At 45.6% G+C, this 26,798-nt stretch overlaps 1 pseudogene across 1 annotated transcript in view; it reads right to left on the bottom strand.

The window, feature by feature from the left end:
- The window catches only part of LOC311615504 (NAD kinase-like), a 107,705-nt pseudogene extending 82,685 nt beyond the window's left edge, over positions 1-25,020 (bottom strand). The window contains exon 1 of the transcript in view: positions 24,945-25,020. The product of the transcript in view is annotated as an NAD kinase-like (transcript). The remainder of the gene's footprint in view (positions 1-24,944) is intronic.
- Between the last annotated feature and the right edge of the window lie 1,778 nt (positions 25,021-26,798).

Here is a 26,798-nt window from a genome sequence, read left to right as displayed (position 1 = left end):
AATTTGTCCTGAGACCTAAGTTTATTATGATCTTTTAAAAAATTTAGCCATAGGAATTTGAAAAGTCACTTGTCCATCTTATGTAGACCTTTAAAAAATAAACACACCAGCCCTGGCTGGTGGCTCAGTGGTTAGAGCATTTCCCCATGCACCAAAGGGTCTCAGATTTGATTCCTGGTCAGGGCACGTACACAGGTTGTAGGTTGGATCCCCAGAACAGGTGCATACAGGAGGAAACTGATCAATTCTATTTCACATCAATATTTCTCCCCCTCTCTCTATTCCTTCTTCTCTTTAAAAATTACTGGAGCCCTTGCTAGTTTTGCTCAGTGGATAGAGCATTGGCCTACAGCCTGAAGGGCACATACATTGGTTTCAGGCTCCTGGCTCTGGTCAGGGGCATGCAGGAGACAACCAATCGATGCGTCTCTCTCACATTAGTGTTTCTCTCTGTTTCTCCCTCTCCCTTTCACTCTCTCTAAAAATCAATGGGAAAAATATCTTTGGGTGAGGATTAAAAAAAAAATCAATGGATAAATTTTAAAAAAGTAAATAAACACAACATTTACATTGTATATGTACAATAATATGCTGGTTCCTTTACTTAAGCATAGAATTACCATATGATCTATCAATTCCACTTCTGGGTGTATACCCAAAGGAATGGAAAACAAAGTCTTAAATAGTTGTACATCCATGTTCATAGCAATATTATTCACAATAGCTAAAATGTGGAAGCAACTGAGTGTCCACCAACAGATAAATGGAAAAAACAAAATGGAACAGTATTCAGCCTTATGAATGAAGAAATCCTGACACACCAAAACATGGCTGAATCTTGAGGACATTATTGTAAGTGAAATAAGACAGTCACACAGACACAAAAAAGAATCATCACCGGATGATTCCACTTATATGGGGTACCTAGAGCAATCAAATTCAAAGAAAGAGAAAGCAGAATGGTGGTTGCCAGGGGCAGGGGGAAGGGAATGGGGAGAGTTAGATACAGAATTTCAGTTTGGCAAGATGAAGAATTTGGGGGGATAGATGGTGGTGATGGTTGTACAACAACATGAAGGTATTTAATGCCTGGAACTATAAATTTAAAACCAGTTAATATAATTAAATTTAATGTTACGTGTATTTACAGACAATTAGAAGATAAGCAAAAAAGATTCAATTCAGGTTGCTTCCCCAAGAGGCTGAGGAGCAGCTGTCAGAGAGATGATGGAATGGGGGATGAAACGCTGGGTCCACCTGGCTAATTGGCCAGTTGAGGAGTCTCACTGTCCCTTAATTAAAGCAAGCCTCCTGGCCAATAACACCTCCTCCGCTTAGACATATGCTGAGGGAATCAGAATTTAATTGTCACAACCTTTTTTAGAAAAAACTATTATTCAAAGAAGATGTGGGAAAGCCAATTAAAGCATGGTCTAGCCAACATTCTTTGAAAATAGTTGGCATTATCTGGTCAAAGTAACATCACAGCCCAGGAGGAGCAGCACGTGGGATCATAGCTAGGGGTGAAAGGTCTTATCCTCTCTTCACATGCACCGCCTGCAGTTGCAGAGGTTCGTTCAGGAACTAGGCAGAGACACAGATCCAAGCCTGGGACAGGGAGGCTCCTGGAGTCTTAAATAGGAACATTATTAGCATACACCCATATTTACGTTGTACAATATATGTACTAAGTTGTATATTTCCGTACCACATCACTATGTCTCTAGTGAACATAAATTAAACCTCATAATGACAAATATAATTACACTAAAATATGCATGGAATTCCTGAAATATGTACATGTATTTATGAAACTAATATTCTTAGCCCTAGCTGGGTAGCTCAGTTGATTAGAGCATTATCCCAATGTGCCAAAGTTCTGGGTTTGATCCCTGGTCAGGGCATATTCAAGAATCAACCAATGAATGCATAAATAAGTAAAACAACAAAAATTGATGTATCGCCCTGGCTGGTTTGGCTCAGTGGATAGAGCATGGGACTGAGGACTGAAGGGTCCCAGGTTTGATCCTGGTCAAGGGCATGTACCTTGGTTGTGGGCACATCCTTAGTGGGAGGTGTGCAGGAGGCAGTTGATTGATGTTTTTCTCTCATTGATGTTTCTAATTCTCTATTCCTTTCCCTTCCTCTCTGTAAAAAAATCAATAAAATATATTTTAAAAAAATTGATGTATCAAAATTTCTCTTTCTCTCTTTATCTTTCTCTTTTTCCCCTTCTCTGAAATCAATAAACAAAAATACTTAAAAAACACACACTAATATTCTCATTCATAATATTACTAGAGGCCTGATGCATGAATCCTTGCATGGGTGGGGTCCCTCTGGGTGGCCTGCAGGAATATGGGCTGAAACCCGCAATCCAGTGCTGCCTGCAGCTCCTACCTGCTGCTCCCACTCATCCCAGACCCACTGTGCCTGCAGTGGGCTCGTACCCAATCAGTCCCAATCAGAAGAGGCTCCTGCTGCCACAGCAGCACTAGCCAGCCATGAGCCTGTGTCTGTCGCCCTCCCAAGAGGCTGAAACCAGCTCCCTGACATCCCCTGAGGGGTCCCAAATTGTGAGAGGGTACAGACTAGGCTGAGGAACTCCACCAGTGCACAATCGGGCAGGAGAGGGGCCGAGGGAGGGCTCCAGGACATGTCTGGCCCATCTTGCTCAGTCCCTATTTGCCGATCTCAGCAATAAGCTATCCTACCCGTCAGAGCATCTGTCCCCTGGTAGTCAGTGCACATCATAGCGAGCGGTTGGCAGCCTTAACATATCATTAGCATATTACACTTTGATTAGTTGTTCAATTGTTCTGCCATTCAGTCTATCTGCATATTACCCTTTATTATATAGGACTTGAGTCCCAGTCATGAAATTTGTGCACAGGGGGAGAAGGGGTCCCTCAGCCCAGCCTGCACCCTCTCCAATCCAGGACCCCTCAGGGGATGTCTGACTGCCAGTTTAGGCCCTATGCCTGACATCCTTCTCACAATCTGGTACCTGGCTCCTAATAACTTGCCTAATAATCTGCCCCTGGCTCCTAATAACTTGCCTGCCTACTGGCTTGATATCCACCTAACCACTCCCCTGCCAGCCTGATGATCCCTAACTACCCTCCCCTGCGGGCCTGATGACCCTCAACTGCCCTCCCCTACTGGCCTGATTGCCCTTAACCACTTCTGTCTCAGCCCCCAACACTGTGGCTTTGTCCAGAAGGAAGTCAGACAGTAGGAAGATGTTTGGTCTCTGATCTAATAAGCATATCACCCTTTTATCAGTATAGACTAGAAGTCTGATGCACAAAAATTTATGCAGAATGGGCCTTCCTTCCTCTGGCTGCTGGCACTGCCTTCGCTCTGGCCGCTCTGGCCCGGAGCCATCTTTCTGCCTTCCCATGCTGCCCCAAGGCCCTGAGTGGCTGAGGTGGTGTGGAACACCTGCGTCGTTGCCATGGCAATGATGCAAGCATCCCACCCCGCCCTGGCTGCTCAGTGCCTGTATATGCAAATTAACCCATCTTTGCTGGATTAATTTGCATATGCACTCCTGATTGGCTGGTGGGCATCACAAAGGTACAGTCAATTAGCATGTTACTCTTTTAGGTAGATACTCATATCACATGTACACCAAGTTCAGAATCTTCATCATCAACCCAAACTTGGCCATTTGCTAGCTAGCTATATGGTGTTAGCAAGGTATCTCCTAGTGCCTCAGTTTTCCTATCTATAGAATAACAATAACAATTGTATTTACTTTGGCAGGTTGTGAATGTGAAATAAGCTGTGCAAGTGAATACTTTAGAGCTGGGCGGGTCACACAATAAGTGCTCAATACATTTAGCACCATGTGTTTGTGAGCAGGTAAGCTCACCATCCCGGTAGCTGAGTGTCAGGATAACTCCTGCCTCTGACCTACCTCAGACTTCCTCATCTTCACAAGTCATTGATGTCTTAGTTTCAGACTCATGCATCTAAAATCTTGGTCAGACTTTCCCTTTCCTATCAACACTTTTATTCAAGATCGGGATGGATGTGCAGAGGGAGAGGTACAGGTGAGAACCACTAAACAGTCATATGTTGTGTGTTCATAACTGTCTGAAACCCTCGGCTGGGGCTACTTTATCAACACTTTCTCTGCATGCACGTCTCCGTGAGTACCAGGACATGCTTAGGGCCCCTCGCCACCTGGGCTGTGACCTTCCCAGCCTTTGGCACGGGGAGCGGTCAGCTTCTCAGATGAGATCACCACTGTCTGGCCCAGGGAGTGTGGCCAGAAAACTCCACATTGAGCCAGATGGTGTGCTTTCTTTTGAGACAGGAGAACATGTGTTCCAGCTTTGCAAGGAAAAATCGACTCGGGACTTCGTGTTTTGATTGCACTTGGCTCCCACCTCTTATAAGTCCAAACGTTTGTGGAACAGGGAAATGAGCTTGGAGTCAAATGATAAAGCTGATATGATTCATGAGTCTGTCAGGAGGAAAGAAACAGGAAGCGCAGGGGCTGGCTCTGGGACCTGACATCATCACGAGGGCATCCTGTCCCAGTCCTGGAAAACGCAGCTCGTACCACCTCGGGATTCTGAGACACAGGAGACAGAAGCTATTTTGTTATTTGGCCAACTGAGTGCAGTAAACCTGAACTTGAAAGTTTTAACCATGAAAGTGAGTAAAGGGTGAAATGTCGGTATGTGGACTGCAGCCAAGAACCGCTAGGAGAAATAAAAGAAGAAACAAAACCCTTCAGTTAAAACACCAGTGGAAAAACACTTCTTAAAAACAAACACTGAGAAGCACAATGTGCTTTTATTGTGCCTGGGATTTTTTTAAACGGGCTTTGGAAAGGAATCTCTGGTGTTTATAAAGTTCATCCTGAATAAGGGGCTACTGCAGGGCAGTTGGGCATGTGGCCTCAGGGCACAGATCTCTCAATTCACTGTTTCTTGTGAGGAGGGATGGCAGGTGCGTGGGTGCCGGTGAAGGAAGGGAGGAGGGGGCCAATGTGAGGCTTTGTCCTCTGACCAGGAGGAGATGGTATTTCTATCTCCTTTCCTAGAGGAGGAGCAAGGTTTAGAGAGGCTCATGCCCTGCCCCAGTGAGACAGTTGGTAAAAGCTGACGTCAGAGCTGAAGCCCAGATGGGGGCTCTGCAATGGGTGCTGGGCTCATAAACCTGGGGGATGGCGGAAACCCTGCTTCTCTTCCTTCGCAAGATCATGCCACCAGCAGCATCGGCACCAGCAAACCAGGCCTGGCAGAGTGGACAATGAAACTACGTGATAACACTCACCCGGGTCTATAGCAAGGCCCTGAAAACTGCAGCCGTGGGCCCCATCCGCCTGTTGGCCGCCTTGTAAATGCTGGCCTGCGGGGACACAGGCACGCTGTCCTGTGAGCTATGTCTGAGCTGCTGTCCTGCTAAAGGCACAGTTGCGCAGTTACAACAGGGACTGCATGACCCACAAAGGTGAAAATACTTACTCTCTGGCCTTTTACAGAAATGTTTCCTGAACCATGGTCTAAAGCCAGAGAGCTTCCTGGAGAGGGATGTCCCCTCTCATTTCAGAGCTCCCTTCCCACACTCTACACTGCTGCGCGGCCACCAGCCAGCTCCGCCCCTTGGCGGAGCACACCCTGACTGATGGCAGTGGGAAGGGCAGTCTGGCTAAATAATGCATTGCTGGGGCTGCTCCGTTCTCACTTCCCTGGTATGTGAGATCTGTGAGCTAGGGCTGAGGCAAACTCATTTTTGCATTCCTAGTAAGTATAATACCGTAGGTACTCAGTAACTTTTATTTTAATAGATAAATAATAGATTAATAAATTTAATAGATTAATTTCTTAAAATTAATAAATGAATGAGTGCCTTAATCCCAACCATTGAGACTCTCATGCCAGGCAGACCACCCAGAACCTCAATTCAAAAGGATGGACCAGACAGGAGGATTTCTGGGCAGCTATGAATTTAGCTCCCTTTCATGCCAATATCCTTTTAATATTTATTTCACATTTATTTAGTGAGGAAAACAGAATTTTCTTTTGGTAAAAATTGTATGTATATTAATTTCCATTTAGGGGATTATTAGCTATGTTGATTATGACATAGCATCTAAACTTACTGTGTTTGGACTTACCTTTCATTTTAGTTTTTTCATCACTTGTGACTGGATTACAATTAGTCATTCGCAGACACAAAGAATTGAAAGAACACAAAATCATTTTCCTGGCTTCCATTACCCCAAAAACATTTTCCATTTTTCTGGAGTCATTATCTCTTGAATTTTCTTTTGCACTTTCTGAACACACTTTTTAGATGCATAGTAAAAAATCTAAAATTTATGTAATAAAGCAAATGCTCAGTCTCAGGAAACATCCCTGTACAGCCCATTTTTAGGTTTCAGAACCTCAGCTGACCATGTAGTCACTTCAGCTAAAGAGACCAATGACCACACCTTCAACATTCACTCAAATAATAAAGGCGAGCATATTCAAGGAGTGCTGTCCTACTTTCACTTGACAGGATTGGCCGCTTTGGTGGATATGGGACCCATTTTGTATTTAGCCATTAATCTAAAGAGTCCTACAGGGAAACCTGAATTAATCACCCCCCATTAGTGACTGATCCCAATAAGGACTGAGCACATCTACAGCCTGGTGCCTAGAGAAACTGCCCAGATAGCTGCCTATTAATCCAACTCAGCCTGGTCACCTACTTTTATCACAAAGGTCATGTCAGTTCACATCAACCTAGTGATAGACGGCCATGAAACAACAATGGTAATAATAACATCTGCCACCAGAACGTGAGCTCTATCAGGCAGGCATGTCTGTCAGTTTTGTTCACTCACTGCTGCACTGCCAACTCCCAGGACCCTGCCCCACATTGCTCAGGGAGGCAAGCAGGGTCTGGCTAAGCAGTGCGTCAGGGAGCAACAAATAGGAGCTCGACAAATACTGGGCACCTCAAAAAAGTATACACATTTTAGCAGCTGATAGCTCAGTTTTAAAAAATGTGTTTCTTGTTGATTTCAGAGGGAAAAAGGGAGAGGAAGAGAGAGATAAAAACATCAATGATGAGAGAGAATCATCGATTGGCACAACCCCAGTGGGGATCAAGCCAGCAGCCGGGCTGTGTCCTGAATGGGAATTGAACTGTGACCTCCTGGTTCATAGATCGACGCTCAACCACTGAGCCACACCTGCTGGGCTGATAGCTCAATTTTGAAAATGAAATGTATTTTAATAACCACTGCCTTTATAATTATTTGATGTGTATATATACATTTCTGGACACCCTATATTTGTTGAATGAATGAATTTGTTGAAAGATTACTGTAGCTAAAGCATTATGTCCATTTAACAGGTGAGAACATTAAGGTTCAGAGGTTAATTGACTTGCCCAAATACATACACCGCTGGTGAAAGAGCTGAACTGAAGCCTGTTAGACCTCAAGATCTTTGCTCTTGGCACAGTTCCACTTGATCCCACGGGGGTATGGTGTCGGTTATATCAGAACAAATTAGAGCATTCTGACTGGTAAGACACAAAGAACACACATGAGAGTATTTGCTCACCACAAAATATTCGTCACCCCAGGGAACAGCTTACAGGCTGTCTGCAGGGCAGCAGAAAGCCTCCTTTATTGCCAACTGCAGACAAGGACCAGCCAGAACTTTTAGCAAACCAGTGGCAATGAGGGGAGGCTTTACCTGACTCTCTGGGCAGGTTTTGTGACATAGAGAGGATGAGAAGTCTGAAATTTCAGGAAATAATCTTTGAGCATGTTCTAAGCCTTCTCTTGATTTGTCTAGTAAGTTGCTGGTTTTATAACAGATGGGCACCCCGACTCAACTCCGTGGGCAGGCAGCGAGAACCATGTCCCAGGGGTAGTAAGGTCTGTGTGTCTGTATGCCTGTGTGCTCCTCTCCCATCTCACATAGCACACACGCATTTCTGTAAGGGGGTGTGTGCAGAGATAAGTGCAAAAGGGCACATGCCGGCTTCTGAAGCGGTCAATATTGGTCAGCTGGAAGCAGCACATCTTAAAGCAGAATTCACTGGGCTGGGCTGGGAGCTTGCTAAAATAAAGATTCTCAGATACGCCCCAGATCTGCTAAATCAGACCCTCTGGGGGTGGGTCTGGGGAAATGTGCTTGTAACACGTTTCCTGGATGGTTATTACACACACAAAGATGAATGAGAACCACTATTCAAGGATTGGGTACAAAGAGGGATATTCACTTTTTATGATTAAATGTATGTAGTATTTGATACTTTTGTAATAAAAAAAACTGATATGAAGGAAGAAAGGAATGAGAGAGAACAGAAAAAGACAGTACAGTGAGTAAGGGAGGGGGCACAGGTACAGGAAGCCCATCTCCCAGTTTAAAATCTTCTCTCTCATGTCCCTTTCAACCTACTCTTACTTGCTGTCCTCTCTCTGTTAGATATGCCACCGCCACTAGTCAACAGCACCACACTGTCCCCTCCAAAACAGAACAGCTCCACTGCAGGCCCTGGGCCGGAGCTGTTTGCCTGCGTGCAAAAACAGACATTAATATTTCATGAGCAATAGAGCAAAGCCAGACCCCACAAGAATTGTTTACCAACTTGCCTTCTTAGCATGAACAAATAAACCCGCCACCTCCAAGCTTCCCGTTGATGTGGCATTTATTCCACACACCAGGATACCTAATGAAGGCTGTATGTTTTGCTTTTTAAAACGAAGTTGTTTTGCCTTAAAAGACAGAAAACGTCCATTCTAAAGAGGACCTTGAATTCTAAAATATTAAGTTTTCCACGGCGGAATCTTTAAAATGAAGCCATTTGGTTCCTATCCTCCTGGCAGGGCCGCGCTAAGCCATCGCCACCCTGATGGCAGGACGGGCACTGAGGAGGAGCTCCCTGCCCTTCTGGGTGTTTCTGGCCGACACTGACCCCGCCATCCACTTCTCTCAACTCTGTCTAAGAAACCAGTCTCTCACTGAGCTGGGTCCTTAGCACAGGTTGCTCCGAACCGGCCTGCCAACCCAGGAGAGTGGCCTGAGGAGTGAGACCCAGAGTCAGCGTCCTGAGCCCGGGAGCGAGTGTGCGCTGTGGCCCTCACAGCGGCTGCCCCTGTGTTTCCTGGCTGCTCCCAGCTACACTGACAGGGTAAACTCAACTCCTCCTCCTGGGACATCGGCACAGAAGCAGCTGCGTGTGTGGGACCCATCCATTCTGAAAGGGGGTCCTCAACCTGGGCTCCGCACTGGAATCACCAAGGAACCCTGGGAAATTCGATCTACACCCCAGCCCCGTGAGTGAGGGCCCCGCAGCAGCATTTGGTGAAGTTCTGCAGGGCATTCCAACACCTGGCAGAGGCGGAGCCCCTGGTCCCAGCCTAAGTCAGCCTGGCTTGACGCTTGTTGCTCCCCGCGTGGGCTGTGACCCGCAGCACTGGCGTTATCTGGGAGCCTGTTACAAAGGCTGACTATTGGTCGTTTTTAATTATATTTGTCATTTTTAATTATATTTCCCACGTATGAGTGAAATCACATGGTTCTTGACTTTTTCTAAATTGACTTATTTCACTTAGCTAGCATAATATTCTCAAGGTCCATCCATGATGTCACAAATGGCAGCATTTTATCTTTTCATATCTGAGTAGTATTCCATTGTGTATACGTACCACATCTTCTTTATCCAGTCCTCCACTGAGGGACACTCTGGTTGTTGTCATGTCTTGGTCACCGTGAATAATGCTGCAATGACCATAGGAGTACACATCCTATCTAATAAAACAGTAATATGCAAATTAACATCACACTGCTCAAACCACACCCACCAGCCACGCCCACCAGCCAATAGGAGCAAGTATGCAAATTAACCCCAACCAAGATGGCTGCAGCCTCAGAAAGCAGTTGAGAGGTTTGGGTTTCCTTGGCAACTGAAGCCAAGCTTTCCACACACCCTGGCTGGCCTAGGCCTCCACTCAAGGCTACAAAGTTTTAATTACAGAAGATACATAAAACCAAACAGAAATGGTGGCAGCCACAGAGCAAGCAGGGGGCTTAACTTCACTCCAGGCTACAAAGTTTCAATTGTAGAAGGCAGATAAATTCCAGATACCAGGGCCTCTGCTTGGGTCGCTGAGGGGCATGGCCGGCCTGCAAACCACCACAGGCCCCTCGCCCAGGCAGCCCCACACCCCAAGGGAACCCCAACTCTGATCCGGGACACCCTTCAGGGCAAACCAGTTGTCTCCTGTATGTACCCTCACCTGGAATCAAACCCCTCGGCCTTTCAGGGTAGGAGATGAAGCTCCAACCAACTGAGCCACACGAGCCAGGGCAGTCCTCTGCCCATTTTAAAAATTGGATTATTTGGGGGTTTTGTTGTTGTTTTTGAGTTATGTAAGTTCTTTGTATATTTTGGAGATTAACCTCTTTTTAAAATATATATATATTTTATTGATTTTTTACACAGAGGAAGGGAGAGGGATAGATAGAAACATCGATGAGAAAAAAACATCGATTAACTGCCTCCTGCAACCCCCTCCCCTCCCCCCACACTGGGGATGTGCTTGCAACCAAGGTACATGCCCTTGACTGGAATCGAACCCGGGACCTTTCAGTCTGCAGGCTGATGCTCTATTCACTGAGCAAAACTGGTTTTGGCGAGATTAACCTCTTATCATAGGTGTTGTTTGTAAATATCTTATTTGATTGGATAACTTTTGGTTATATTCACAGTCTCTTTTGCAGTGCAGAAGCTTTTAAGTTTGATACAGTCCTATTTACTTATTTATTTTTGCTTTTACTTCCCTTACCTAACTTTTTGGCAGTTGACAAACCCTTTGGATCCTTTATCTGGCAGGGAGAGTTTGGAAGATAAGCAACTACCCTTTAGAGCACATGTGTCAAACACAAGGCCAGCGGGCCAAATCCAGCCCGCCAGGCCTTGCAATGTGGCCCGCACCGCGCTGTCATCACTGCACTCCGCTGTCAGTTTATGACATTGTCAGTTTATGACTGTTCAGTAAACCATTTGGCCCGCGATTAAGGCTGGATTTTAGATTTTGGCCCCTTCTCTGATTGAGTTTGACACCCCTAGTTTAGAGTAAATAAAAGGGGAACATGAGGATAGAAATGAAAATTCTCAGGCATAACTTCAGAACTCAGCTTAAGAGCCCATCTAGTAATAATGTTCCATTGGCCAGGTGCCCATTGAAGTTCGTAAGGAATTGCAGAAGGCATTGGCTGGGTAGGGGCAGGTCTATTAAGACAGAATGGTCCTTGCACTGGGGAGGCCCAGAGAACTTTTCAAAATGCCTTGTAATAATGAAACTAAGATGTTACCATTCTTACATAAACTGAAGTTTCTAACTACATAACTGAATGAACAGAAAGCAGAAGCCTATGAGAACCTAGATGTCTTTTATTAAAGACTAGAGGCTGATGCACAAAATTTGTGCAAAAGTAGGCCTTTCTTCCCCTAGCTGCTGGCACCGGATTCCCTGTGGCACCTGGGACTTGGGCTTCTCTTGCAGCCCTGACTTCATCTGGAAGGTCATCCGGAAGGACGCCTGGTCTAATTAGCATATTATGTTTTTATGATTATAGATATCCATTTCTAATGTATTTATGAATTATAATGAAGACTAGAGGCCCAGTGCATGAATTCATGCACCTTGAAAGGAATTGTGGGTTGTGAGTCTGTGGTGGGCACAGGGGTGGGTCTTTGCTTTTCCTCCATGCCCACATCTAGCTCCTCCCTCCACAGCCCCTGGTCCCCTCTCTGCTGGCAGCCCTGCTCCTGCCACCGCCACTCTCACACACTGATGGTACCAGCCCCGCTTGCACCCACTGACTGCGTGGAGCATTTGGGGCCTGCACCAGCAGCTGGTGCAAGTGGAGCTGATGCTGTCAGTGTGTGCAAGCGGCAGCTGCTGCCCTGATTGTCCCTCAGAAGCAGGGGGAGGTGGAGAAGCCCTAAGGGGTGATTAGGGCAGGTGGCCACTGCTCGCACCTACTGATGGTACCAAATGATCAGGGCACTCCTGTGCGGGCAGCAGGTGCAAGTGAGGCCAGTGCTGGCAGCAGGTGCAAGCGCCCGGTGGGACCACAGTGAGCGGGGGCAGAGAATTTTCAGTAACCACCAGAGGCTCTCCCTGATGACACCCGAAGCCCTACCTTGGTCTGACGCTCCCTCTCACCTGCTCCACCATCCCACCATAGCTGATGCCCACCATGTTTCATTCTCTGCCATCTGCTGCCGATGCCTGCCATATTCTGTGCACATTCCCTGGTGGTCAGCACACGACATAGCGAGCAGTTGTTCAGTTGTTCATTTGTTCTGATGATTGGTCTATTTGCATATAAGGGTTTTATATATATATATAAATGGGTTTTATCTATCTATCTATCTATCTATCTATCTATCTATCTATCTATCTATAACCATATGCAAAAACAGAACAAAACAAAAAAACAGAAAAGAAAAAGAAAAAGCAGGTCTTAGGGCCAGGCCAGAGTCAAGGGCAGGGGAAATAACTTCATCTCTTGATGAGAGGAGCTACAAAGTACTTGTGGCTATTTTTAATTCACCACATTCCACCTTTTGGACAAAATTATTTACATCATTCCTACATGAAAACTGCTTTCACCCAGCCCAGGACTCTCTGAGGTCTAGTCCCACAGAGCCCTGGGCCTAGATGCTGTCCTCTTTCCCCCCTGGGAGGTTTTACTTACACCTGGACCCACTCAAGTGTTACTGGAGGTGGAAACTCACACGGTTTCTCTTGGTCTGGAGACTGAACTGAAAAGACAAATTTCCTTCCCCCTACTACCCAACATATGAGGGGAAACTGGACACCCACACTGAAAGGGGCGGGACAGAGGCAGATGACAGTCAGGGGCACACAGCAATTCTGAAGTGCATCTGGGCATAGGGTACGGGGTCAGGGATGTTTCTGATTAGGGGCCAGTTCTGTCCACCAGGAAGGGCTCTCTGATCATTTTTCTCTGGGATTTTATCGCTCTATGAGTCCTTCATTTTCCATAGAAAGGCTCACAGTCCCAGCTTAGTGTCTTTCTCAGTTGGCTTCCTGCCCACAGAACTTCAAGGGCCTAGAGATCTCTTCATTTTGACTGTTTCAGCAGCTATCAGCCTGAGCTGGTGGTGCTTTCAGGAGGACAACTCTTTTAAGACTGTGGGCTTCCCAAGGGTCTGTTCCACGTTTCCTAGCCACGTCTGTCCATTCGTTTGGAGACACATCTCCTACTTGGCCACGTCAAAATGCTTTGGGACAATGCCGCCCTTTTTAGCTGAAATTTACTTTTAAACTTGTAAGTCTTAGGTATCCTATATTTCCTCTAAATCCTGCCTGAAAACCCAATAGTTTTTCCTTATCTCTTTTTTTGCAGTATCTTACCATATTCAGCTAAAAACATTCAAATTCCTCAACATTGTATGTAGAGATATTCTTACCCAGAGCTACAAGTTCATTAACACTTTTTATTTTCTTAGTTTCCACAGGTGACATTTCCCCCATGTCCCACCACTACTGAACATAACCTTGCCTTTTTTCCAGCCTCAAATAAGAGCTTCCTCACTGATTCTCCAGCCTCTGCTGACAGTCTGTCTGCCACACAAAGTTTTACTGACTGCCTCTTCATTGCTTTCCCTGACTCTCCCTGCCTGATCCCTAACACAATGCCACATTCTTACAGTTTTTATGGCATTGTACCTCACTCCTGGTAATAATTTCTCTATTATCTACTATTATTTCATATCACTCCAGGCAATGTTTATTTAGTAACTTAAAGCAATGATCATTTATTTGCTCACAATTTTGCCATTTAGTTTTGGCTCAGTTGAGTGGCTCTTCTACTTCTCTGGTCTGGGGTCATTTATGGGGCCATGGCTATCTGGAGGGTCTGCTGGGCCTGGTCTCAGGCTGCCTCACCCCCACTTCTGCTAGTCAGCTGGGATGTTCACTGTTCTCCACAGGCAGCCTGGACATCTCAGAGGGACAGGAACATTCCAGGAGAGCTGGAGGAGAAGTTACAAGGCCTTTTATTATCTTGACTGGAATTGCACAAGGTCATCTACACCGTATACTGCTGGTCAAATCAAATCATCTATCCATGGAATGTAGGTTTCCTCTACCACATCTTGGAAAATAAATTTGGCACACATGGAGACTGTGAGGGTAAATAATGTTAAACAGGTGCTTGGTAATAAATGTTAAGAGCTACAGAGACTTAGGGAGAGGTTAGCGCAAAACTCCTCATGGGAGGAAGGGATGGGGTGGGAGAGAGGTCAGGGTACTGACACAGCAAGTTTTGAAATATTAAAACCAACTCTACTGTGACCTCATAAAATCAAAAGTCTAATTTGTTTCAGATTTTGGAATGCAGAGGTGTATATTATTGTTTTACCATAGCACTCACTCACCAAACAGGCACTTATTAAATAGAATAAAATATTAGTTCAAGACTCAAAACCAGGGCTCATTCATGCACAAGGCACTTGATAATTCAGGACAGCAACATGAAACCATCTGGATACTTGCATACCTGTGTGACCAAAGCAGTGGAATATAAAATGGTCATTGTGTTCTGTGACCCAGGAGAAATCATGCCGCCTCCCTGGGACTAACATCCAGCTCTGAGGTTCTGTGATTCTTGAAAACTCACTCTTACTTTTAGATTTTTAGCTTTAGTAATACATCAGCCAGCTCTTGGTTCCCACCTATGGGGCTGCCACGGGCCTGTCCTGAACCCAGAATTCTAAAGTAACTGACCCACTCAGAGGACCTGCCCTGCCTCGCCTCATGGGCACTTGGACGCCTTCGTTAGTTCCTTGTTTGCTTTCATTTGGAGCACAGCTTCAGGCAGCCGCACACTGCGCATGGGAAGGCTGAGCCTGGCATGCAGCTGTGGGCAGCCTCCGCTGCCTTCAGAGCTGAATGCTTAGGGAAGTTCCTGAGGGCAGAGCTGGGGTGAACACAAGGTCATAAAATTGTCCTACTAAGTCTCTCTCTTTTGCTCATTCTTCATCTTTTTCTCTGCACAGCCGTTTTCACCTACCACCCATCCATCCATTTATCAATCAATATCTGCCTGTCTAGTCTATCTCTAATCTATCATCTATCTGTTTATCTCTCTCTCTCCTCCCTTCCCTTCCTCACTATTTCCTGCCTGAGATAATTTACCCCAGAAAATACAGAATAAAATAATGGCAAAAAAATAAGTGAGTCATAAACCATGAGAGAGGAAAATGAAACAAACAAGAATAGAAAATCGGAGATTCTTCTTAGTTTTCAGGGCTATTGTGGGAAGTTTCCCATCAGGACATAAATATGAAGCCCACCCCTGGTGGGAAGGGCCATGCCAAGGTCCTCAACACACTCAAGTGTTGGAGCATCAGGAAAGAGAACTTGTGGGCCAGGAGTTAGGGCGCCAAGGACACGAGTCTGTCCCACTCCTGATGCCAGAAGGACTATCTTCAGGCACCACTGGCTCTGCTGCTCCTTTCTTCCTCACCCCATGCCCCTATTTCTGAATGCTCATGAGAAAGCTTCAAGGCTCTGCATCTTCACAAGCTGCTGTTAGAGCCCCAATTTCAAGGAAGCACAGGAAAACTCAGGATCCATCTTTGCAACTGCTTTGGTCCAGTCCTGAGGCTGCCTCCCTCTCCCATGATCCCACCACAGCCTTCTCAGCATCTGGGAATGAGATGTCAGCTCCTAAAGAGGACCCCGGGCTGGCTTGGATGTCGGGTGTACGTAAAACAGGGAGACTCTGGTTCCACCCTGTGGTCCGCGGCCACCACTTGGATGCAGTCTGGCCTATAGACCACTCCTATTGCAGACTGTTTTGAGCACTGTGTGGTTTCCCACCAAACTGAAGCTCCTTAGCAACAGGAACTATGGTTTCCTCTGATCTCACCATTTCTCAGACGCTTTCCAAGGGAAATTTTCTGTGATTCTGAAGCCCAAGTGGTTATAACGCCCACTGGCCAGAAGCTGAAAACACATTTTGGGAGTGCTGTCTCCAACGTGGCCAACGAAGGGTGCTTCCCCAGCCAGGCTTCCCGGCTCCTTCACTCCCAGGCCTGCTGCTTCCAGAGCCCTCTCTGCGGTTCCCAGAGGAAATGAGTCAGGCAAGCACGGCCTCCCTAGGATCCTACAGACCAGGGAGGGTGAGGGCAGGTGACGTGGAGGGTGGGGAGGACAGAGGGCACTACCTCACCTGCTCTACACAAAGGTGGTGCCACCCTCGCAAACCCTGTGATCTCAGCAGGAAGGCATTTATGTCTCCTCATTCCCTTAGTCTGGTTTCTGTTAGTTGCCAAAGATGAGATGAGAGATAATTGATCATCAGATGAGAGATAATTCCATCTCAGTACAAATACAAACACATGGTCTTACTCCCCCCTCTCCTTCTTACACAGAAGTTGCACACTGTGTGCATCTTTTATACTTCTACTATTCCCTCAGTGATGAACGCTGAAGACCACTCCACATCATACACAATGGAATTTTTTATTTCTTTTTACAGTCATGTGGTATCCATTTCATTTGTTCATTTGCTTATTTAACTAGTCCCCTATTGATGGATACTCATGTTATCTCCAGTGGAGGTAAGTGTTTAGGTGTAATGGATTGGGGAACGGAGCTAATTTCTGAGTGCCTGCTATAGGAGAGAGACTATCTCTTTAACTCTCACAATACCCCTGTAAGGTAGACATCTGTTATGGACTGAATGTTTGTGTCCCTTCAAAATTCATGTGTTCAAGCCCCAAGCCCCAACATGATGGTGTTTAGAAATGAAACCTTTGGGAGGTAATTAGGGTTAGATGAGGTAATTAGGGTGGGGCCCTCATGATAGGATTAGTGCCCTAGTAAGAAAAGTACAAATTTTCTCTCTCATTCTCTCTCTCTCTCTCTTTCTCTCTCTCTCTCTCTCTCTCTCTCTCTCTCTCTCTCTCTCTCTCTCTTTCTCTCTCTCTTTCTCTCTCTCCTCACTTGCACACCAAAGAAAGGGCATGTGAGTGTAACCAGACAATCAATGGGTCCATGTTGCCTGTCACTACTTGTACCAATTAAGCAGAGACCGAGTTGAGTCATATGAGTGTTTATTCCAATATTGCCTATGGTAAGGGAGAGCAGCAGGTCATCCACAAAATCTGCTCTGCAGCCCCCATAAAGCAGCTGCTTATATAAGATAGGACAAGGATTACGTGGGGAAGTTTGGATTACGGGCGTGGGGAATTAGGCTATGCAGGCTGGGGTGGGACTCCATTGTTCGGGCAACAAGGTTGTCAATCTTTCCATGATAATAGGCAGTTCTTGAATGAGAATGGACTCTATTCCAAGGTTGACTCCCAAGTCCAAGGTTGACTCCCAGGTCCTGGGGGCATACAACTTCCAGCCAAGTTAGAATGTCTATTTTTTAGCTAGAACAAGGCAATCATAGTTAATAGAGCATGATTAATATTTCCCATAACCATAGTTAGTCCCCAATATTCTATTTTTGCCCTAACATGAGGACACAGTGAGAGGTGGCCAACTGTAAGCCAGAAAAAGAGCTTTCACCAGAACCCAGCCATACTGGCACTCTGTTCTCATACTTCCAGGCTCCAGAATCATGAAAAATTAAATTTCTGCTGCTAAGGCATGCCTCTGCCTTTCCCTTTCCCCTACCCATTCCAGTCTGCGTTATTTTGTTAGGGCCCTTGGAGCAGACTAATGCGAATTCATTTTCTCCAATTTACAGATGGGGAAGTGGATCCCTGGTGGCTCCGTGACGTGACTAAGCTGATACAGCTGGATAGGAACCTGGTTCTTCACCCAGGGCTGGCTTCTGCTACGTGCTCTTCAGCCAGCCCCGGGTGGTCACTGCAGGGCAGTTGCTTTGTGGCCACTTTGATGCCACATTAATATCTATGATGAAAAGAAGGACACAGATGAAGAAGGGGTGAGAAAGGGAGATTGATGCCTGTCCTGAACTCCACTCTGATCTTCTAATCCCAAATCTGTGTTCCTGGGAGTAGCAACAGGGCAAGCTCTCCTCCTGGTCTTTTTGTCTTCTCGTTCCACCTTCTGGGCTTTTGAAATTCCTTTCGTGGAATCATTTCTTGGTTTCTATCTAGCCTTCCTTGTTAAGGGAGAGAAGGAACTGTAAAGTCCAGTATGTGAAAACAGGAACAAATCTCTTGTGTTTCAATAATCACTCATCAGATGTAGTTAAAGGAAGATACTGACTGGAGAAAGGAGAAAAGCAATCTGGTAATACCAACAAAGAGTTTCATCAGGAGCCTGAGTCCCAGAACTGATACTGCTATTCACAGTGAACCGCTGCCTCTCTGTTTCATAACAACCTAACTCCGAAGTGGGCATGAGCAGAGAAAAGATAATGGAGCAGGCACAGAAGGTCACCAGGGCAGAAAGCCCTCACTGCCTAGCAAAGGACAACTGTAGGGTAGGACCTCACCCTCAGGGTGACCTTTCCTCCCCTAGCTATCACTGGTCCTGTGGTTGGACCCCCCACCCTCCAACTCGGGCCTTTCCTCCTAGAGATAACATTTAGGCCTCAGTTGAATTTCAGCTCCAGGCCCCAAAAAGCAACAAAACCAGACAATGACACCAACACTAACAATAGGACCAGCTGCATTGGATAATGACCCCCTGCCCTAGTGCTGACCAATCAGTCAGTGGAGACCTAGACCCTGAAAGGACACACCTGGAGAGCTGCTGAAAAGTCTATTGAGATCTACCCCTGGGACCTCCCCGAACATCTCCACCCTTAACACCCTTAGGACAGAGGACCCAGTGCATCCTCCTCCCAGGAGCAGGCCTCTGGCTTTCCCTGTTCCCTCCCCATTCCCATCTCCCCAGGTGTGTCACCTTGATTGACCTTCCTCACTTCTAAGCTCCAAGGGCCCTTCCTTTACTTCTATAACTTGTTTCCTAATCCCATTTCTTCTTTGAATTACTTCTTCTACCTGTATGATTTTACAAATAAATGTTTTCTTATAATGTGAGTCTTGGCTCTGAATTCTTTCATAGTCAGAACTCAAGTACTGAGATTGCCGAACCCAGGTCTACACCACTGGTGCATTCTTGCCATCCCTAGCAGCTCTTCTATAGAGACTCTCAGTTAAAGTATGGGGCCCGGAGGGTGGGGTCAGGGCTAGAGAAGCAGAGGAAGGAAGTGAAAGAACACTTCACTTTCATGTTCTACTGGTCAAAATAGGATGCTGTGATCAGCAAAACCAACTGCTGAAAACTAAGCTTTGCTGAGGCAAAGGTTTTTATAAAGCAGGTTGGAAAACATATTTTTAGCGGGTGGAGTGGGGGAGAGGTGTGTGGTGGGGTAGGATTTAATCATGTTGGTGACTTTTTATCAATATTACTCTAAGTCAGTGGTGGGCAAACTCGTTAGCCAACAGAGCCAAATATCAACAGTACAACGACTGAAATTTCTTTTGAGAGCCAAATTTTTAAAACTTAAACTTCTTCTAACGCTACTTCTTCAAAATAGACTTGCCCTGGCCGTGGTATTTTGTAGAAAAGCCACACACAAGGGGTCAAAGAGCCGCTTGTGGCTCACGAGCCACAGTTTGCCGACCATGGCTCTGATTAAAAATATTAACATATTTTATCTTCATTTTAACATGATGAATTAAGTAGATGAATTAAGTACTTCTCTTGTTATCAATGGAAGCGGGGTATCCTTTTCCCCACCAAGTATTAAGGGTTTAGTCCTTACCATATTTCAAGAAAAAGGATGAATGATTTTTATTTGTGTAGAATTACATCCCTGAGTTTCCAAAGTCCCATTTCTCTTAATCCAGTTCTGGAAGAAATACAGCGAGGGATGCAGTAGACCTGAACGCAAAGCCAGTGTCCAGAGTTTTAATCCGTGTTGGAATTGGGTCTGGTTACCATGAAGCTAGTTGCAGTCCATTGGTCCATTGTGTGGGTGAATGCAAGAGAGCAGGGGCATGAGCCAAGCCAGACCTGAGAAGGCTGCAAGGGGAAGCAGGACAGGTACCGGAGAACAGTTTCCTGCTGGGATCTCAGATGGGATCTCAAACTTCAACAGGCTCAGTTAGGAGAACTGGGAACTTTGGCATAAGATACAAGGCAAGATGCAGCTACTGAAATTGGGGCCCAGGTTCTGAATGAGGTCCTGCATTCCTGAAATCCCTCAGCCTGGTGTCAGGGCCTGAGGCTAAAACCTACCTTGGTGTCTAGGGCAGCTGGGGAAGCCTGGCGGAGCTCTCCTGCGAGGCTGTAGACATTCCCTCAGCTCTCCCCAGGGCTGAGTTTCCAGTGAGCAGGCTGGGCATCAGCCTGCCGTCCACATCAGCCAGAGGCACTCCCAGCTCACACTGTCTTTCCTGCTCAGTCTCTAGTGGTCACACTCCAGCGTGGCACACCTGGAGGCCCCAGGACCCACATGGAAATCAAACACTCACCTGGCTCCTCAGGCACAAATAGCAGGGCAGTGGCTCATGTTGGGCCAGCATGTGTGTGCCCACATGCTAACACATGCACATATGTGCACACATCCAGACACTCACAAATCCCTTCTGGCCAGCATGGGTGACATCATGCTGCTCTTTTTACCAGAGCTGCCTGGACGGGCCTCCACCAGGACTGCTGATCCTTTCTCATGACTGAACTAAGTGAGTTGGACTTAAGATTTGTGTTTTGACTTTGCAGCTATAACAGGCACATAAGTAATACCTTCTCAAAACTCTGTTCAGTGCATCAGACATGTGGTCAGTCCTGACGCTTCTGCTCACTCCTGATGCAGAATCTAGAGCTGAAAGGGCCCCTTTTATCATAAAGAAGACCGGGTCACCAGGTAGCAAAGTGGCTGATGCATTTTATCCATCCCTTTGAAAAGAATGATCACACTTTCTAATAGAGAAAGAGACAATGTTAACAAAAACTGGCTGAGCCTAGGGGATGTGACTCCTTGCTTATTCCTGAGAAAAATACCTGAGTCGTTTTGGGAATTCCTGGACTTGGGACTCCCTGCTCCAAGCCCCTTTTGCTACTTGACACATCTGTGATCAGATTTCTTCCATCTCTGCCTTCTCCATACACCTGTTTCACAGGGAAGTCTTTCTTTTACTAATAACTCACTATGAGGTGCTATCTGCTGTTTCTAGACTTAGTTATTTTTGTAAAAAAAAAAAAAAAGAAAATGAGTAATTCCAATTCATCAAAATTTTGGCAAACTTTAGAGATATTCTTCATGTAATTTATTCTATCAAGAAAGATCTGCTCTCTCCAAAATGTATTTGAAAAAGAAAGAAATTCGTGTTGTTTTTATGGAGCTGTGTCCTGCCGCTGGTGGGGGAGAGCGGAGCAGAGGGGAGAGCGGAAGCGGTGCCTGTGAGGTGGGATGAGAGCCCGAGGAAGGCTCTCCTGCCCCAGGAGTCCGCAGAGTCTGAAACCCACTCTTAAACAGCAACGTGAAGTCCTGAGGCTGATTATGTTTAAACGTTTGTTAGGAAGTAATTGTTTGGGATTCAGAAAGAACTTCTCTGTAGAAACAGTATTATCAGTGGAGGATTAACTCTCCAGACAGATGCATGAAAATGTATTTAATCTATCTGTACCTTACTAGCTGTGTCATATAGGGCTTTGATTGATGCCTGCCTTTGTTTTCTCATCTGTAAAATAGGATTGCTTCACATAGTTATTGGGAGGATTACATGGATTTCTACATGTAAAGGGCTCACATGACTGGCACATAATTAGCATTACATTTCCTGTTATCATTATTATTTATATGCCTCAGCCCCTCTGTCTTTGGAGCCCCAGTGCATTTCAGGAGGGGCTCGGAAGCCCCTGAGTGGTGGGGCTCCTCTGGAGAATGAGGGCTGAGGGCAGGAACTTTGGTCTGGGGCCCCAGGGCTGGACCCTTTAGAACAGTGTTTCCCAAACTTCTCTCATGATGAGAATCACCTGGTGGAGTTGTTAAAACACAGATTCCTGAATCCCAACTAAGAAGTGCTAAACTAGAATTTTTGGGAACATATAGGTAAAATTGTATACTTAACTAGTGCTCTAAGACAGATGTTATATACAGAGCACTAAGTTAGGTATGCAATTTTACCTATATGTTCTCAAAAATCCTAGTTTAGCACTTCTTAGTTGGGATTCAGGAATCTGTGTTTTAACAACTCCACCAGGTGATTCTCATCATGAGAGAAGTTTGGGAAACACTGCTTTAGAACATGATGCTTCCTTAAAGGGGCTGGGCAACATGCGAGGCAATGTTTGCGGGTGTGAGCCTGAGGACGGGGTGGGAGGCAGGGGAGGAGAGAGGGGCCACCTGGGAGCAAGAGGGGCACCTGTCGGGCCCTGAAAGGCAGGGACTATCTCCTATGCACTTTGCCCAGGCTGGTCCTCTCCCTGCTTTATAGCTGTGAGGTTAAAGGTCGCGTCAACACAGCAGCGGGCAAGTCCTTTATCTCTGTGGGGTTGGACTTTGTGGCAGACAGATTTACCCAAGGCCGACTGACAATTGCCCAGCACAGAGGCAAAGTCTCCTGGGTTCTGAGTCTCGATTGCCGCCCTGGCCTTCTCCTCCTAGTGCCTTGGAGTGAAGAGCATAAAGGAGGCAGGCAGGAAAAATAGAAGGTGCCAGCGGGCATCCTTGGTGCAGGCCAAGGGCTCTGTGCAGGCAGTGTGGGGAGTGGCAGCTCTGGTAGTGAGGGCCTCACCTCCCGGAACCAGAACCAGAACCAGAACCAGAACCAGAACCAGAACTGGGGTGGGGACACACACTGCATCGGGGCGGGCTCCACTCCGCAGGGTGGTCACAGACAGAAAGGGACACTAAGATCATGGCCATGGGTCTGCGGTCTGTCCCTCCTTCAGGCGGGATCCACCGCGTGTGTTTGAGGGACCTCCTGAACCACTTTCCTGCAGCTTCGTCTTTACAGAATGTTCTCTTCCCACAGATGTTGTTCCTCCGGGCACTGTCTTTGCCATCAACTCAGGCTTCCCATGACATTCTCTTCACGCTTATTTCAGGTGGTATACAAAGGGAGTATTATGTCATTATTTCTACATATTTATGTGTGTCCTAGTACTTTATACTTTTCCACACACTCACACACATCTACTCTACTATCTGCACACATAGCAATTCATTCTCAGAAACAATATTTCCCCATTTCAGAAATGGAGTTGGAAACATTTCAAAGTGTTTTGAGTAATAAAGGGTGAGGCCTCTGAGCTAAGGATTTTTTCAAAACTCCTCCCTGTGACACTATTTATTTCATCCAACAAGTACTTACTGAGCACCTACTATACACTAGTCACCATTCTGAGTACTGGCAATGCTGTGGTGAACAGACAGACATCCCAATTTCATGGAACTAGGCATTCTTTCAAATAAGTGACATTTCCAAAATTATACAAGCTGGTATTTTACCTTTTCTTTGCTCCTGCTTCCAACACTGTTAGGTTTTGTTTGCTGCAGGTATTAACAGAGATCAGCAACAAATATTCACAATTTAATATAGTTGTTTCTCATTTCCTGTTATGTCTAGTTTTCAACTATTTCCTAGAGTCACACTGACTTGCTTTTGAGCAATTGTTTATCATCACGATAAAGAGTCAGATATCTGACTTGACATAAGGTTGCATGAAATTCTGTATTTTTTCCATATATAAGATGCCCCAACTTTTCCAACCCCAAATTAAAAAATCAATATTTTAAACATTTTGCTGGTTTTCCTTGTAAGGCCTTCTTTTTTGGGACCTTAAGGCGTTGTTCTTCCTGTTTTCTCCACTGTCTGATCATACACTTAGTGAGAGGAGGTCCAGTTCTATTTCCATGCTCTTTTGCATAGCTGATTACATCTAGTTTGAATTTTGCAGAGTAAGACAATTGCTTACTGGTATTTATATTTTTATTTTTTTACATCTTTTTGGGCTCAGAACGCTCCAGTCCTTGTTGCATCTGCGCACTCTTCACCTTCACCTCTAATTACGACATCAGCTGACGTCAGTAACAATAAGGCCTGTGATTGGAGGAAGCCTGTTTGACAAGGTATGGGCAGTTACACACCCTTGTGGCTCCCTCCTCAGCTGACTTCTGTGTGTAAGACTCCTCTCTATTTTCAGTCTTATAATTTTAGGGGGAAAAAATAGCATCTTATACATGGAAAAATATGGTTTGTGGGAGATTTGTGATAGGTTGAATTGTGTGCCCATACAAGATAAGTTGAAGGTCTAACCCATAGGGGATGTTTGATTTAGACCAGGTTTTTTTTTTTAACTTTGGCAATATTGACATTTTTTTTTACTATATCCACCTTTGCTTTGGGAGCTGTGCTGTGCACTGTGGGATGTTCAGCAATATCCCTGGCAGCACCCACTATATGCCAATAGTGCCACTCCTCAGTCATGACAACCAAACCTGTCTCTAGATATTGCTAACTGCCCCCTGAGGGAGAAAATTGCCTCCAGATGAGAACCAACAATTTAAATACTCAATCAGGAGGTTGATACTTGTTGTGTGCTTATTATAAATAAAGTTTTTTGTTATGAACCGAAATACTCTTAACCCAGCTTAACTCGGACAAAGAAAGCAAAGTCATTAAGAGTTGAATTGTATCCCCAAAGATAGGTTGAAGTCCTAATCCAGGTACCTGTGAGTGTGAACTTATTTAGAAACTAGAGGTCTGGTGCACAAATTCGTGCACAGGTGGGGCCCCTCGGGGTGGCTTGTGGAGATTGGGCCCCAGCTTGAGCCCCCAGCCTCACAGCCCTGCAGTCCTGCCTGGCACCCTGCCTTAGCATGGCACCATCCCCTCACCTGCTCCACTACCCCGCCTGTGGGATGATTGATCGGGACTGGGCTCCCCACCAGGCTCCCTCAGCACCTGGGAGCCAGGTGACAGCTGTGCCTTCCTACCACCGCTGGTCACCGTCTGAGGGCTCCCACTTTCACCCACCTTCACCTGGCACTGTCCATTCACACGGTTCACCATCCTGCCATGGTCCTGCTCTTATCTGGGCCCATCAGGGCCAGCAGCACCTCCACGGCTGCCTGCTGCTAGTACAGTGTTGCTGCCCCCCGCCATGTTCCACACTGTCCCCTGGTGGTCAGAGCACATCATAGTGAGCAGTGGAACTCCCGGTCCAATGACCACCCAAGGGGACAATTTGCATATTTGGCTTTTATTATATAGATTGGGTCATATATAATTAAGGATTTTATTACAAAGCTTTCAGTGCAAGAAATACTCAAGGGAGTTAGTTATTCTACCTGAAGCAAAGAACATAAGGTCACAACTTTAAGAGTAAATCACCAAAACCAGACAGCATAAACAGGGTTAATTTTAATTCCTTAGGAATGTTTTATCATATGGATGTACAAAAAGTCACCGAAGAGTCCTAATTAAGATGAGGTCATATTGCAGCAGAGTGGAGGACCCTTCACTCCAATAGGACTGATGCCCTTACAAACAAATGCATGCATCCTGGAGAAAGCAGCCCACTTGAGGGCTGCCGCTCAGAAGTGTGACACACCCAGGTTACTCATCCCAGGTGGTGAAGGACAAGCCTGGTGAGGCCCCATGACTCAGAGCCATGATGAGCAGTTCTTTCTTTCTTTCTTTCTTTCTTTCTTTCTTTCTTTCTTTCTTTCTTTCTTTTTTTCTTTTTTTTAATATATTTTATTGATATTTTACAGAGAGGAAGGGAGAGAGCTAGAGAGCTAGAAACGTTGATGAGAGAGAAACATCTACTAGCTGCCTCTTGCACATCCCCTACCAGGGATGTGCCCACAGCCAATGTACATGCCCTTGACCGGAATTGAACCTGGGACCTTTCAATCAACAGACCGATGCTTTACCACTGAGCCAAACCGGTTTCAGCGATGAGCAGTTCTTGTTCCATGCCCCAGAATTGAGTCCTAATGAGAGCGTGGCAGTGGGTCCAGAAAATTCTGCAACCTCTTTCACATCCACCAAGATATATAGTAGCTTTATAAATAGTAGGTAACCTATATACATTTAAAGAAGCCAGCCTTATACAAATATACATATACAAGGACACATGTTCCCAGATGGAAGTATGACCCTGTAATACTGACTTATTAGCAAAGGAGCAAACATGTGGCTATTTCAATCTACAAGAGAGCTGTTCTTCTCAAGGGTTGTCTTGTGAGACTGTGCACTTGGTTTGTTGGTTATTCAGAGTGACTCGGGAGCCTCTTATTCTGAAATTGCCTTTAGAAGCAGTTTATGGAATTTTTGAGATGTATGGTCATATTACTCAAATGGCATTCTACAGCTAGCTGATCTCCTCATTTCTGGGACACAGCTCCACATGAGTTTTAATTACTTAAAAATAAAATTGGCCTTCAAGAGAGATGATTTGTCATCCATGAGGAGAATCAAAAGATATGTCATTGAATGTTTTGAGAGCCCTAACGATGTCCATATCCTTTCACCAAATACCAATTTAAGGAGCATTACAAGTCCTTATAAGGGTGCTGTTGCAGCAGAAAAGAGTGGAAGTTGGAATTCCCCTTAAATGAGGACTCTTCGGTGACCTTTTGTACATCCATATAATAAAACATTCCTAAGGAATTAAAATTAACCCTGTTTATGCTGTCTGGTTTTGGTGACTTACTCTTAATGTTGTGACCTTATGTTCTTTGCTTCAGGTAGAATAACTAACTCCCTTGAGTATTTCCTGCACTGGCAGTTTTTTGGTAATAAAATCCTTCAGCTTCTGTATGTCTGGAAATGTCTATATTTCT

The sequence above is a fragment of the Pipistrellus hanaki genome, assembly GCF_964339955.1.
Source record: "Pipistrellus hanaki genome assembly, chromosome: 2".
NCBI classification, from domain to species: domain Eukaryota; kingdom Metazoa; phylum Chordata; class Mammalia; order Chiroptera; family Vespertilionidae; genus Pipistrellus; species Pipistrellus hanaki.
The sequence above is the reverse complement of the archived record's forward strand: the minus strand, read 5'-3'. Positions and strand labels throughout refer to the sequence as shown.